This window comes from Seriola lalandi, unplaced genomic scaffold, assembly GCF_002814215.2.
Source record: "Seriola lalandi dorsalis isolate HSWRI2012SDOR001 ecotype SW California unplaced genomic scaffold, Sedor1 jcf7180002054560, whole genome shotgun sequence".
NCBI classification, from domain to species: domain Eukaryota; kingdom Metazoa; phylum Chordata; class Actinopteri; order Carangiformes; family Carangidae; genus Seriola; species Seriola lalandi.
The window spans coordinates 1,512,930-1,528,545 of record NW_019525113.1 but is presented as its reverse complement, the minus strand read 5'-3'; the positions used below and the strand labels follow the sequence as shown (position 1 = coordinate 1,528,545).

At 40.4% G+C, this 15,616-nt stretch overlaps 1 protein-coding gene across 4 annotated transcripts in view; it reads right to left on the bottom strand.

Annotated features, from left to right (window-relative positions):
• Window positions 1-680: 680 nt before the first annotated feature.
• The window catches only part of treh (trehalase (brush-border membrane glycoprotein)), a 38,700-nt gene continuing 23,764 nt past the window's right edge, over window positions 681-15,616 (bottom strand). For 2 of the 4 annotated variants that reach the window (XR_015437853.1, XR_015437857.1), the window contains 3 exons: window positions 2,861-2,942; window positions 1,578-1,681; window positions 681-1,054 (listed from right to left, as the gene is read on the bottom strand). The gene's annotated coding sequence lies outside the window, so the exon portion shown is untranslated. The other 2 variants (XR_015437855.1, XR_015437854.1) reach the window with 2 other exon arrangements.

Genomic DNA, 15,616 nt, shown 5'->3' with positions numbered 1-15,616 from the left:
TGAGCAAAATAATCAGTGAACACCATGACTGAGTTCATCTCAGAACTGCAGTGAGCCCAATGACAGTCTCATAAAAACAGGATCAGACAGCCAGAGTTTCCAATGTATCTACCAATCCTGTCAACTTACGAGGACGGGGGTGTGCCTAAATAAACCTGAAGCTGTGTCAGTACAGAGAGAGAGAGAGAGTTTGCATAAGCACAACAACTAACACTGTCAGCGACTGCCGGTTACAAGCTAACAGACAACATAAACAAATAAAAGATGCTAACTATGCTAACTGCTCTGACATGTCTGTTGGTCACTGGTTTTGATCACAACAGACTCCTCACCTGAGTCTGGGTCTGACTGAGGCTCAAACGTGTCGCTGAGTCTCCGCAGTGTCTCCTTTAATGCTAACTATCAGACTTGGTACAGAGAGCACAACCACCAACACTATCAGCCAACTGCCAGCTACAAGTTAACAAGCAACATAAACAAATAACTACACTTACCATTGTGATACATAAACATGTGGCTGTTTCCTCCTCTAACCATCTTGATACTCTCTGCTATTTCACTTGTCAACCTAACGCAATAAGCCGTTTTTTTTCTTTCAATTTTTATGTTGGAAAACCATTTTAAACAAAATTGATTGTTACATAGTTTAAGATATGTATGGAGAGGTACTTGAGAATTAATATTTAAAAAAAAAACATGTTTATTACAAAAAGATGTGTAGCACAATAAATAATGGTTAAAAAAATCCAGTAGACAGCCACAGAATAATTAAAAACAAGCAACTAAAAATAAAACAGAATTCAAACTGTGAGGTACAGGAAAAAACATTGAGGCTGTTTATGTAATAGTCCTTTCTCCTGTTTGTGCAGACAAGCTTCGAGTCTTTTCAGGCTTGTTTTGGCCGTCCACAGGTCTCTTTTTGACAACATTCAAAAACCTCTGCTTCTCTGTCCTTGAGGTTTCAGCCTCCCTTCTTTTGCCTCTGTTCCCGATGTCGCTGTGCTCCACAGGCTCACTTTTCTCGGCTCCCATGGGTCCGCGCTCTGTGGGGCCTCTGGGGAAAACACAGACACAGCCTCCAATAGCACAAAGACAATTGAGACTCTTCAAACGCCCAGCCGCTCTCTCTGTTGCCAATCCTTCTAAGTACAGATGCATTTAATTGCAGAGCTGCAATGCCTGCGGTGTGAGGATAACAGCTTGTGTAGATCAGCAGTTTTTGACATTGCTGTCAGCAAACTAGTCCTTGTACAACCTGATTGAGAACAAGTCAAATGCGTTCTCTGTGGCCATCGGCCAAGGTTGTGCTTTGTCACCGATTGTGTTTGTAATTTGACAGATTGGGAAATCAGGCTCATATCTCGGGTTTATGCTGATGATGCAGCTCCGATGGCTTCGTTAGAAAAGAACTGAGGCGGTTTGCTAATGATGAAAGTTGGTAGCCATGATCTGAGGCCATGGTGCCCACCTTCTGCTTAAGTGTCTGGAAGGTGTGGAAAGTATGATGAGGAGGAAGCTGACCTGAGAAAGAATGAGATCACAGGTACCATGGGCTGACATAGGTTTCCTTCTCTTACCTTCAGGTTGAGGTGGTTCAGGCAGCTGATCGGGATGGCCTCTGGACACCTTGCTGCAGAGTTTTTCTGGGCATGTCCCGCTGGGAGAAGAGCCTAGGGCAAGTCTACAACATAATGGAGGGATCATTATCTCATTGCTGGAGGATGTGGCATACATAGTCTACCTTGCTCAACCAGCTGCCACTGGTGCCACTAGCACATGGAGGTCATTTTGCTGCTTTGGTCATTTTACATTTTCACACATCTTTTGCACTACTTTTATTTTTAAATAGAACACAGTGGCCTCCCTGTCTTTCTACAGCAGATTTCACTGGTCTGTCTCACAGCATAATCACTTATGTAAATCTGTGTGGATTTATGTGAGCTTCACTAAGTTTGATTTTATTATTAATTTACTTTGCACTGAATTTCTATGACTTAGGGGGAGACACAAGATTCTGTAATATTACATCATGACTCAAAAGAAATCTGTTTTGCCCTAAAGACTAAAATTGTAAAAGAATGTAAATAAGCCTCATGTGTAGCAATAATACACCATAATATACTGTCAGTGCTTCCAAGAGCTTTGTTTTCTTCCCAAGAGCGAATGTCTGTCAGGATTACAACTTTTGTCATGCAGGTATGTAAGCCATTTTAAATAACTTGGTATTTTTGTTCTCTTGTTTACAGGAACTAAAAACAAGATGAGCTGCAACCTGGAGGAGAGCAGGAACATCTATTATACTTACTTTTAAAATACAAGAGGCCCTTTTTAAAAAAAGTAGCTATACCTCCTGCTATTTCCTGTATTCCCATTCACGCCAATATCCACACGTTCACTTTCAACATTACTCTTGACATTTCAGCTGAAATTCATTTTTCACACCTTAATACCATCATATAATGTTGCATTGCTATGCATGTTATAAGAGAAATTGTATTTTTTATTTTAACGTTGCAATGCCTGGTTTTTCAGGAGCTTAGAGATGCATCGAGAATATAATCTCTACTATTAAGTAAAACATATTATTTATGCCATTTATGAAAAAGATAGTGATGCATAATAAATATATTGAATACAGTATAAGCATCATACGTCAAATTATGATTCTTTTATGATCTTCTACTACAAAATATCTTCATATAGTCATTTGCCATTAGTTTGCAGCTGAATGAATCGGTGCAGGGTTACACATGTAATAAAACATTGTAAACAAAGGGGTCACATGCATCCCCTGAAGATATTGTGTTCATCACGGCTTCAAAGAGAAAACAATTACTCTTCTATTTGTGAATTATCTTACCGTAAACCAAATTAATTGTTTGCAGTCCCTTCACAAAATAGGTTTCCAGGAAGGTCTGTATACTGACCCATCTGGGAGCCATCTGTAAAATGTAAGCAGTGAGATGAGGAGAATGCAGGGACTTCTCCAGTCACTCTGCGGCAGCCAGAGAAAAGTGCTTTGGTAAATAACAGATGGAGATAAATAAGAGGAAAGTCTGCATTTAGGTCAGCATACTCTGTGCTCGGTCTGTTTCTATCTCCTCCTCGGAAAATTAGCTCAGAGCAACTGGTGCTCTCAGGTTCAGTTCAGCTCCAGTTTGATTATTGAAAATGATTTGATGATTTGATGTTCTCGGTTTTGTCTGTTTTAAATCTGTTTTACAAAATAACATGAATGGCCTCGGGAAAAGGTGGAACTGTCAGCAGCACTTTTCTTTCATATGAGTCTGTCCTCTCGCTTCCCCCCTGCCTCCTGCTGCTCCTTTCTATTCCTGCATCACCTTTCCCTGACACTAGATAATACACTGACAGCCCATTACTGCTTATCACATGCTATCCTCCTTAATCACTGATGTCAAAGCCACATCAAAATACCTTATGATGAAATTGCAGCCCTTTTCTGATAGCAGTTTTGTCACATCATTACAACACAGCCTGAAGTGTAAAGTTTTGCCTGTCTCTCTCTCTTTGATAACAGTGTTTTTCTAACTTGTCTGATTTTGTTAAATACTAAGAGCAAGCAAACATCCACTGCAGGTACAGAAGAAAAACAGCTGATAGCAATACTTTCCCCACAACTTTTAATAGGACTTGAAAAGAAAAACATTGGCTTGTGTAGCAGTGCACAGACTGATGTCACAGAGACTGTGTGTGGTGCTATGCATGTAATAAATAAAAGCAACAGACACTGGCAATTAACCTGTTACACCATTGTTTTAGCAAGTTGTTAGCCTTTTTCACACGAGACATATGCATTGTCATAGTTCGTGGTGTAACATTAGTGATAGCACGCCTACATTGAATGCAGCCTTTGTTTAAGTTATCAGAGTTACGACCCCGACCCCAACACCTGTGATTCACAAAGCAAAGGTTATTACAAACAAAAAGATGACAAAGGAAGTAGGAAATGGCAGCATAGCAACGCTGCTCATCCCTGCTGAAGTTTTCGGTTAGAAAAGACCCTAAGACCTTCTTTAATAATCTCTCTCTTCTCTCTGCTGGCAAGTTTAAAGAGCTGGTCTTTAGTGAAGTGCTCGAGCAACTCCTCTGAAGGTGCACTAATAAAGTCAAAAAGTGCTGCCATACTAGACAACTTTCCTACATCTAAACAAATGGTTAACTGCCCCTGAAATCTGAAATTTCAACTGAAACCAATATGCGCATCACACACAGCTCAAAGTGTCCCATACCACACAAGCTGCCAAATCACAAACACTCTCTCTATCTATCTAGGACTAGAAACAATCCATCGAGCCTCTAATGTAGCACACAATTACCCAAGCAAACACCAGAACCCGCTGGTCATGAACAGCAAAAGGAACAAACACAGAGAGAACTGCCTACACAAAGTCAAGTTACACAACCACCACTTGACAATACAAAAGCTGCGCAACACATAAAGTTAGGATCCCGGACACTTAAACAGAGCACCAACTTTAACTCTAACTGATTAAATCACCGACTACCAAGCAAGCAAAACTTCAGTAAGCCTCCGCCATATGGACCTAAAGTTTTTACCCACACCGGAGAAAATATTCTCCACCCAGGATTACATCAAAAATAAAAAAGGCACCCAAAAAAAACCAAAAACAAATGAGTGAGTGATAAGACGGATTACTCAGTCCAGCTGGCACTCTCTAACTAACCAGGGAGATCAATGTCAACTTCAGGTCAACAGCACTCAGACTATACTTACCATATACTCACCAGGAGGGGAAACACAGCAGCCCACAGCCACAGTGTTACACAACACACCACTGAAAACAAACAAACACAGGATTGCTCAATCTAAAACAACAAAACAACTCAACTCCCCTGGATGTAATGATCCCGGATGAGCCCCCGAATATGTTCCGACCCCAGCTCAAGGGAAGAGACACAGTCAAACAAGACCTATGATTTGCAAAGCAAATAAACAAAAGATGACAAAATAGGCAGGAAATAGTTACTGGTATTAATGCTGCTGATCCTGGCTGCAGTGTGAGAAAGAGTGGGTGGAGCTTAGCGTGGGATTTTAAAGGTCAGCCAGCAGGTGGCAGAGAGGACAATGATTGACGGAGGAGTTTCCAGCTTACCTGCGAAACACAGCAAACCGAGCAGTTCTGGACATAAGAGCCAGTCACACATGTGCTCTTCTTGCTATGACATATCAAAACATCTGCTGTTAAAAGGCCTACAGACAATCAGCTAACAAAGATGCAGCTGCAGAGTTGGCTGTTAATTCCCAGTGGGTTTGGCACTAGCAACCCTTTCATGTCACAGCCATTTGATTTGATGCTAATATCAAGACTGTTGCTGAACAACAAACATCTTACAAATTCCTACTAAAATATTTAGAGCTATTTTCAAGTGCCTCAGTTGTGTTTCTCACAGTCACTGCTCTGTGGCTTTATGAAGTAGTGTGAATTGCTCAGTGCTTTTCTTACCATTTTGTATAAATATAACTTAGATCATTTTTTGTTTTAAAATCTATATTGAATTCTGGGGCGGTAATGATGAGGATAGCACAGTGACATGCTGCCATAAAGGGAGAAGAGAAGAGGTTGACCTGAAGGTTATCGCTGTTGGGGCAGAAACAGCAAATCAGAGAATCTGGAGGGAGTGAAGGTTGCCCTTTGAAGGTTTGCAGAGAGTAAAGTGAACAATTTAAATCCAAATCTTAAGCCAGTTTGGTCTCTGTCTCTGTCTTCTGTCTGTCCGTCCACGTCTACAGTCACCTGAGACGTTTGGGTTTGACTTGCCGCATGTGCATAATCTAATAATGTATGAATGAAGTTTTGACACTGATGGATCTTTTATATCAGCGCAGTCTCAGCATGTTGTTCTAGTTGTTGTTGTGTTTGAAAACAAGGCATAACAAAGCAGACACGATTCTCTTCTGCCACTATTTTCTGTCCTCTGTTCATTGTATAGATGTTTGTGTCATGTTTGTTCATTTTCTCAGGACATTTTGGGTTCACTAAATCATTAAAACATGTCTAGGCTATGATATATATTTTTTAGGACATACAGAAATTTTTTTAATAACAGAAAGAATATGGTTTTACATGTGAGGCAGCCAAACTGATCAAATCCATGGTGGTCCACAGATACCAACTGTGTGACAGCACAGAATATTTGAGTCACTCTTGGTGCTGTGGGTCCAGAGATGAAATCCCCTTCATCACAAGAATGGAAAAGGATTTTCAGTAGCTGCAACAACCAAAAACTGTACAATCAGACCGACAGCAATAGACGCTAGAGAAGTTCCTGGGCGCTTTGACTTAGATGACGTAGATGCAGCTTGCAAGTTTGCTCAGGATGCTTGGTCTTGCAAACTGTACTTAAAAGGCCAGCAAAGCTAGTAAGCATGTAATTCCCTTCTATTATCACAAAATATATCATAGGCTACACCTTAACATCACGCCTGGAACACCTACAATGTCAGACACCTTTGTCCATGGATCGTTTTAGTCCCTGTAAGCAAAAAAGAGCACATCGTAAAGGATGGGGAAAGCAATTATCAATTATCAATTTCTCCTCTATTGAGCTTGGGAACAAATGTTTAATGGGAACCAAAGTTCACATGGTTGTGTTCTCTAGTGTCCTCTAGTGCAGATCACTTCTACATTCCTATTGGTTGCAGAAGAACCCTGTCATATCCCATTACCGTACCCTAAAGTTGCCTTGACTTCAACGTTTTCAAACGCCCATACCGCCCGAGGTACGTCGCCAATGGGCACGTCGCTGCTTGACCCCAAGAGATGCTGGCTCACATAGAAAATGAATGACTTCACTCACTTTCATGTTGTCGCTACTTTCAGTCTGAATGAACAGTTAAGCTAGAGTCAAAAACTTAACATAGATTCAACCAAAAACATTTTTTATCCCATATTTTACACCTTCCCAGTGTTTTATTTGAAGTTTTAATATCAACAACTATATATTTGTGGTTTTAAGAACCAAAAACTATCTCACTGTAGTTTCACACTTCCTCTCTCAGACTTCTCTCTGCAACAACAAGTCGGTGAGCCAATCAGAACAGTGGAGGCTCTGAGCCTCTGTTCTGATTGGCTGACTGTACTCTGAGTGATGGAATAGTCATATAGCAGAATTCAGGTAAAACACTCAGAGAAACCAAATCCTATAAGGTTGGATGGTGGGTCCAGGTGGGTGGGGCTTCGGGCATTGCTGAGAGCGGTGACTGCTTTGTTGTGACATCATAAAGTTACAGAAGTCCTGACAGCTCGTTTTAAGGCTCAGTTTCTGAATACAGGCTGTGTGCATTTCTCTGTGGACTGAGCACTCTGGTACTTTCACAATATTAATATAGAACCTGGACCAAAACAACGGTTCTAACATACTATTTTTCAGTAGGTATCTTTGCCATGTTCACACTTGAAGAAAAGTCATCAAAATTAATACAGTTCATTTTGAGAATGTCTGGACAAATTAGTCCATAGTGTTGAGGTCATTTCACTCAAAAGCACAAATTTCAACCTCATGGTGGCACTAAAGGAAAAGACAGGGGGTCAACAACATGGGTAGGTTCCACTGCCTGAGAACCATGAATGTATGCACAAAATTTCACAGAAATCCTTGAGCTGTTGAGATATTTGATTGTCGACCTTCTGACAGGCTGATATTTCCATCCCCATAGCTGTGTTGTTAGTGTGACTCGAATTACAAATTTTACAGTCAAGAGCCTCAAAGTGGTCATGATCTTAAAACACAGTTTCTGGCAAACACTGTCATTATTTGAAGCAGTGCAGTTTGAATTATACTTTTTGGGATGTTACACAATAGGTGGCCACAACAAAGGGAGTGATTTATAATTTATGGTTCTGCCATTTGACAGAAATAGTAGTGTACATTCATTTTTAGATAGAAACCTGAAATCTGTTAATGTGTTATTACATTTGCTTTGTGATACTGAAAAAAAAAAGAAAATTAAAAAAATGAATAAAAAATAAATAAAAAGGAAAAGGCCTGGCCTGGAAATGGGTTGGCACAAGAAGATTAGAGTCTTTCTTTGAACTGCTTAATGTTGTCTTGTGAGACTAACAGCACCTGGAACACATAGAAACATGAACAAAGCAGCTCAAGTTGACCCATCACAGTTCATGAGGAGTCTTTACAACCCTAAATGTAGCTATTCTTAGTTATACCTTTAGTTTTGGGCCCAACTTGAAGACACACATTCAAAATGACTGCAGATGCTGTACAGAATGTAGAGAGGAAGGGTTCATATATCAGATTTTATAACAGACTCAGTGAAGACATTTGTCTGAGTATGAGATCCCTTGGAAGTTTACATCCTCGGAGCTTATTGCCACTCTTCACCAGAGAGCATGCCTCGGGCTTACAAAACACCAAAGTGTTTCTGCAGAACTTGATTAGAGCTGACATATTTATTCAATCGGTGCTCAATAAGGGCGAGCGGTGTACAGCAGCTGCTAGGGAACGTGCTCAGATGGGATGAATGTTTAATAAATTGGGGCTCATGTAAAATCTTACCTGAGTCTGCAGTGTCCCCACAGCTCTGTCCCTGTAGTTTTGACATCTGGTTATTGTAAACTTAAAAAATGATTCATTCTGAGCAAAACACACTGTTGCATGAGATACTGTAATATTAACTTAATTAATTACAACGTTGATATGATTGCCTGCCAGGAATTACACCCTGTACTACCACAAAACCAAAAGCTGTAACTAACATCAGCTCACAGTCTCCTGCTTCTGATACTGTCCCGTGGTGTACTTTGGACAAACATAGACAGTGTAGCACAGGGCTGTTCAATTAAAGGTCAGAGAGGTCCAGTTAGACCTCTTTTTGTTGTGGGGGTTGTCCTGTTAAAGTTTTTCATTTTACAAAATGAGAGACTTTATCACGTCCTTTTCTCTTTCTTTCCCTCTTATATCCCACTATCCCCCCTCATTACTCTGACTTCTTTCCCCTGAGTGTGTATCTCACCGACTGACTCCTGTCACAATGATTAGCTGAGAAGCGAAATTTAATAATTCTGACTAAGTTATTTGTCCCGGTCCAGATGGGACGGTATCTGGGTCCGGATCTTGACTCTGGTCCACCTGTTAGTGATCTCTGGATATTTAAGCACAGCTAAAATCAAGTTTAATATAAGAAATTTTGACTTTTGTCTCTACAGATAAATGTCAGGTTTTAGCATAAGCAGCACATATTACAAACACAGAAGATCCAGCATATAAATGAGGGCTGAGACCCTAACCCTACAAGCTAAACACAGATTAGTAAAGTTTACTGGAGGTGATGGTGCAGGAGACTTTCTTCTCTAGACTATGACAGCACTAATCATAACTTAAGATAACCGGTTTTCACTCTGTATCAAAGCAGAAAGTAGTATGACTTTCTTGTAGCGCTATAAAAAGTTAAAGGTCGGTGGTTAGGGTGGGACTTTGGGACAAGAGATCAGGGTTCATGTCTAATCTCCTCCTATAATAATATTCAACAATGCTTTCTTTTAAAGAGCATATGAGTAGAATAATAAAGCAATTATAAAATCTTATAGCATATGTTTTTTGTTTGTGAAATACAAAATAGTCCTGATGAAAATAGGTCCAGTCAGCTGGTGAATTACTGTCAGACATAGTAGTCAAATCCTTCACATATGGGCTTTAACCATGAAGGCAATCTAACTTCAATTTGCCTAAACGTAATCATATCTTTACCACTGGGGTATGCAGATAAGTTGTGAGGAGTTATTCATGGAGCACTTATTTAGTGGTTTTGGAAAGTAATGACAAAGTACCTTAGTTATGGATTTGGTATGAATACTTGTAGGGTGAATTCTGCTGGGACCTTTGCAGGGAAAGGAAGTTCATCAAGCTCCATTGCCCCTAAAAATCTGACTCTGAAGCTTCCTAAAGTATGCTTTTTTTAAAATTTTCATTTTTCAGCACAATAATAGTAAAAAGGTTGTTTTCCCAAAGTTTAGCACTGATAAAGTCTGCAGCATATTTATAGTATACAGGAAACACGGAAACACAAGTCCAGACAGAGCAGCTTAGAAATCATTCCACTTGAACCAATTATGACAATTCAATAGAGATCAAATGATCCTGCATCGTCATTTAAACTGCCCTCATGTCTGTGTGAATAAGCAGCCTTCAGAGCGAGTATAAGGGACAGTATATCATTTTCAAAGCAAGAATCTTTCAGTAAATCCTCCACTTTCTTTTCTGAGAGCCTGTCCAACTGTAGAACCTGTGTGTCTGTCAGCTCTGCCACCTCCAGGACTCAGATGTGGCTGAAACTCTCCATGAACCCTCATGAATTATTCATCAGCACATATAATGTTGGCAAATTATTTTATATAGTGGGGAAAGATTCATCTTAGGAGCAGGAATTGGGTAGGGAGAAGCTAATGTGTTTATTATGCCAAGATAATGGCATGAAATAGAGGCCAGGGGTGGAGAATTCGGAGGAGTGTTTATACTTTATATTCATTGGAGGGTAGCATCTGAATGCCTCGTGGTCACATGATGGCAGATGTCTTTTGAATGCAATATGTGTGTGTGTGTGTGTGTGGCTCTCGCGCACACACACACACACACACACACACACACACACACACACTCACACTCACACTCACACTCACACTCACACTCACACTCACACTCACACTCACACTCACACTCACACTCTCACACACACACACACACACACACACACACACACACACACACACACACAGCCTGACCTGTGCAGATGCCTCAGATGTTTTGTGTGTGCATGTCTTCATCTGAGCGCGTGCAGCGAGTGCTTATGTAACGTATAGATTTGCCTAGTCGAGGCTTCAGTCCTCAACCAATGTTGTCTGCTTTTATGGCTGTTGTTGAGAAGAGAATTCAATAAACATTACCTAAGCACTTCTCTCTGAGTGGCAGAAAACACCATTAGAGGGAGAAAGAAGGTTGCTCTATAACTGTTGTTTGCCTTGTTTAGCTGAGAAAGGCCGAGATCCATCCTCACATAGCTAATATCGGCGCCACAATGACATTACACTATCAGAGGATTGGCTGCATTTGAACTCAAGGATGGCTGTTGTGTTGAAAAGCACAGACAGGAACTCTATACAGATATGTCAGGAGTGTCGGAGGGAAGATGGGATCTCGCAGTTCAGCCATCTGGAAATAAAAGCTTGTCTTTTCATTAATTTGTTTATCTTCAGATGCACTTTTTGATGCAGCCTTTTGATTGATACTTTCATTTGATCTGCGCTTGACAGTCACATCACAGATTCTGTGACCAGATTGATGAAGGACAACTGCATGATTGAGGGACAACTGCATGTTAAGAGTATTCATGAGCTCCCCTTCCTTTGCATCAAAACAGAGCAGAGCACTTTTGTCTTACTTAAGTGAAGTCTGCTTGGATTTCCATCACACCCTTCAATATAATTCTCAACCGCTGAATACAGGACATTTCAAGATGATAATATATTCATATTGTGCTACAGGGATGTGTCTCTTCTGTGCCTTTCATAAATTGGGGTCAGGTGATATCTGTCACAGCACAGAATGTGCTTAGTACTGACAAAGTCATGTTGACATTTTTTGGAGAGGAAAGCATGAAAATAAAATGAATAAATAAATAAAAAAAATAGTCTCCTAGGAGACAGGCAGGAGAAGAAATTAAATTGCCTCTCCACAGCCCCTGTTAAGAGTGAAAACCAATCAGCCAGCCCTCAATTCACACTCACAGCTCAACAAAGATTGTGAGGAATATTGATATTAGTATTAACAAATGCACTGTCCTTTTTCGGGTCTGACGCTATGAGGCCAGTTGCAACTGTACTGATAAGATTTTTTTTTTTTGTTCAACTTGATGGCTTCATGGGTATTTTACAAATATGACTATCAGCCATGCTCGAATAGGCTGATGGATATTGTGAAATCGAATAAATAGAAATTCCCTGTGCCAATGTTCAAAACTTCTATCACTATTCTTCAAATTCATAAATTTGATGTTGAAAATAACCAGATCCTCTGTAAACCAAGAAATAACCTAATTGCAAAGCTTTGGGTGGGATTTTCTCATTGAAACAGCTGCGATAAGTCTCATTTCAAAAAGAACAAAACTGTCAGCACTTTTGACTGTATCCCCAGTGGTGAGCTTTGTGATTTTATTTGGCCTAATTTGGGAGTTATCAGACTTATTTCCCCATGAAATCCCTTCCAGTAACATCAGCACACATTCAAAGCAGTGGGAAGGGGAAATAATGAAGTGTGTGGACAGAAAGCCAGTCACAGGGGCTTGAGAATGTAGTATAAGCGGTTGTTATCGCAGCTAATTTCGCAGTGATCAGTTCAGAGAAAATTCTGCATGAATTAAAATTGCATGATGGTCAATATGTGGCTCATTATGGTGCGTCGTGTGGAGGACCGAAAGTTTATTTACAGGCGAGAACAATGAGCTAGTGTAAGCAATTCTGCTCGTAATATATTAGTTGGGAGCTTAACAGCCTGTTTTACAAAAAGGTAATTTGGAATTACTTTAAACTGAATAACATAAGCACAGCTGGGAAGAGTCAGTGATAAGAGAGGATCTGCAGAAGGAAGAGAAAAGGCATGTCATTTAAGTTGAAAATGTATCAATGGGTGTCAATGGGAGTTATTTTTATACAGCGTAGTCCTAATACAACTGCTGCCAAATATGTCCAAACTTTAATATTCAACATAATTAGCAGAAACCTTTGTGGCTAAACAAAGATTAATCAGGTGTGCTGTTGTGCTTATTGTACTTTTTTTGTAAGGCAGGATTTTTCAAAATTTTAAATAAAGTGCAACAAAGTCTTTTCATTGGTCTCTCAGAGGAATGTAACCTGTTGTCTACAGCCACACTAGCGCCTCTGTGAAGCTGTACACCACAGTACATGGAGCTGAAGGCAAACATTACCATGCCAACATGCTGATTATTAGCATGTACACCATGGTCACCACTAAGTTTAGTCTGTAAAAATGCTAGCACTTGCTAGTCACTCAACACAGAGCAAAGCTAAGGCTGATGGGAACTTCATTAGTCTGTAGGTTTTTGGTTATAAACCATGCATATTGATTTACCTGTTGATGGCACTAGGTGAAAACTCTCCAAAAGCCAACAATTTATAATCTAAATCAGTGGTTCTCAAGCTTTTTCACATCAAGGACCCCTAAACTGACACAAATTAGCCCACAGACCCTTATTTCAGAGGATTTTATCCCAGGGTCTCCCCCACCTGGTAAGATTTTTGCTTTGATTTGATTTCCTAGATGTTTTATTACAGAAAGTGTTTGAAACGCATCACAGAAATCACACATTCTGTCATTGTGTTACTTATGGATGGAAATATAGTGAAAATAAATGATTCCCCTTTTTGCTGGGGACCCATAGGAACCCCCCTTAAGGGCCCCTGGCGGTCCATCGACACCACTTTGAAAACCACTGATCTAGAAACCTTGAGTGCAAAAAATTTAATGGCAATCCATAGTTTTTTCAAGTATTTCACAAAGTGATGGACCAACCTGATGAATGTAATATAAAGATGCAGAATATAAAGATGCATGATACAACCCCCCCCCGGTGGTTGGCTGCAGTGTAGGTCATAAACTCCACCCCCTTCATGTTGGCAGATAGACATGAGCCAAACTAACAAATCAACGTACACATCAAATACATTTTTCCCAAAGATGGTTTCTATCATTTTAGGGAGCTCTTACCACACTGTGTAACATCACGACTAACAGCTGTGACTAGCTACTACTACTGCACAGACTCTGGCTCCAAATGACATCACCAGCGCAAGATGGCAGCGCTCATGCCCGGGAAATTCTGGCTTCATTTTTGTACAGTGGGAGCAAGTGGAAATGCGTTTTCCATCTTTATATACAGTCAATGGACCATCTGATGACTTCGTGCCTGGCTAAGGACTGTGAGCATGATGAGCTAATCATCATGTTCATTGTGTCCCAGCTGAACCTTCGCAGACATTGTCCTCAGAGGGAGTCAGTATTCCTCCTGCTCATCTAGATTTGATGTTTTAGTTTGAATTTAATTTTGTGTGTGAATCACGAGAGAACCAGCAGCCTGTGATGTGACGAGAATCCATCCTGGACGTTGTTTGAGACCCTAAGGTTTGCACAACTCTTTGTACACAGATCTCATCATCATGCTCATTTGGGATAGGTTAAGCAAACTCCAGGCGCAGACGACTGTTTACACTGAATCATAATTGAGATGTTATGTTGCGCTTGTTATCTGCCGCACTAGCTAAAGGGAGATGGCGAGGATAATCCATTTCCTGGCGTATTTCTGAAAACATTTACAACAAATGGACATGCTTGAAATCATTCTTTAAGCTTAAGATATCAATTTACAGCTCTACATAACACACCGTGAAGAACCAGTTTGTGATGTGAAAGATGTTTTTCCCTCTTTTGTCAAATTAACATGGAACCATCACTTGACCTGGCAAACTGCGCACAAGTCATTGAAAGTCCTCTCCAGATAACAATGCTTAATACGCTTCAGTGAAATCACAGATTCCTCAGGTACTTGGCATGATCTCAGATTGCGCTAACGATGGGTCGTAGGAGTAAGAAATTTGGGGGGGGGGGGGGTTGGGAGGGGCTGATATCTACCCAGAGATCAAGCATCTTAAACGAGTTCTGAACCAGAGCGCTTGTCAGTCATAATTGATCTTGAGTAGTGTGGGTGGTGAGAGACGAGGCTGAAGACACGCAGAGAGCGAGACAGAGGAGAGAAGGAGAGAGCGAGCATCTTCCCTGGAGGCTACAAGCACCTTTTAAGAAGCCGAGGCCCAGAGGACTCCTACGCCCTTTCCCTGCTTCAAGATCAAACCCATTTCTCCTCCATCTCTCTCGCCTCTCCTCATCTTCATTATCAAAATTCCTCTTCATTATAATCAGTGTAAAAGAACCTCTTAACAGCTGGAAATGAGAGCCACACATTAGGCAGCATATGGACAAACTTCTATTCAGAATTCATTCTGAAGTCACAGGGGGGCAGAGAGGAAAATAAAGAATAGACACTGGCTGGCAATGATTCACTTTTATCTACACATTGAAATTCCCCCCTATTTTCTAACAAGAGAATGTCTTGTACAAATGCATTAGCAACTGCTTTTGTTCAGCTGTAGTCTGGTGGAAAAGGCTTATTATCATAGATCTTACACTGTCACTGTAATTATCTTTAGGAGAATCTCCGTCAATGGCTTTTTACCCCCTGGTGTAGTTTTTTTTGCTCTGTTAGGCTTTTTCAATATACTTTACAAATGTCAAGCTGTAAGAGGGGAACTGTAATAGTGTTATATTGCAAATCTTCCACGAAAGGGACACCATGAGGCAAACATGAGGAGAGGACTGATGACACGGAATTAGAATCTTACAGAAATGACTTTCTTTTTAAGTGTATGTATATTCACTTCTTATAACGCATCCAACAGTCAGTCATTATGCTCCTGCAGGTCCCCTCTTTCATCTAAGACCTCATCGTTTATGTTAGAGATTCAGTATCTTTATCTCTCTCTACAGTGTATGT